This window comes from Chinchilla lanigera, unplaced genomic scaffold (genome assembly GCF_000276665.1).
Source record: "Chinchilla lanigera isolate Chin_1 unplaced genomic scaffold, ChiLan1.0 scaffold00173, whole genome shotgun sequence".
Classification (NCBI taxonomy): Eukaryota; Metazoa; Chordata; class Mammalia; order Rodentia; family Chinchillidae; genus Chinchilla; species Chinchilla lanigera.
The window spans coordinates 354,628-355,278 of record NW_004955574.1 but is presented as its reverse complement, the minus strand read 5'-3'; positions in this window follow the sequence as shown (position 1 = coordinate 355,278).

Genomic DNA, 651 nt, shown 5'->3' with positions numbered 1-651 from the left:
ACCCCTCCCCACCCCTTCTCCCTCGGCGACTTCACCTTTTTTTGCCGCGATAAACGCCATCTCAGCATCTGTGTCTAATGTTGTCTTTTTTGCTTGACATCACACACTCCTTCTTAACCCATCCCCTTCCCTGTCCCTCCTCCCTGCACCTCCACCCTCATCCTCAGTTCTTTCCCCCTCTCCCCCAGGGCTCTGGGCACTTAGGGGAGGAGGGTGGGGGGGACCCTTGAGAATGGTCCCTAACTGGGGGAATGGAGGGAAGGGGTGGATTGTTCTCTCCGGACGGAGTGAGCATCCTGAGCAAAAGTGCGTGAGGGAAGCAAATGCTGAACGCCGCTGTGTCCAGTCAAGGGCACCACCATCACCACCACCACCCGCACACCCACAGCCACAGCCCAGGTGGCTCCCGGAGGCCGTACCCACCCACAGCACTGCACACACAGGGCCCCAGGTAGCACTGGGATGGCCCGGGTACAGGTGAGATCTAGGTTTACAACCAGCCCTGCCAAATTACCTGAAGACTTGGCTCTTTTGGGCTTTCATCTCCCCATCTGTAAAAAATGGGGATCTTTTTAAAGTTATTTTTACATCACATGGTTTACACTTGGATTCAATACATCATTCACTTTCTTTAAAAAGAAAAAAAAAGAT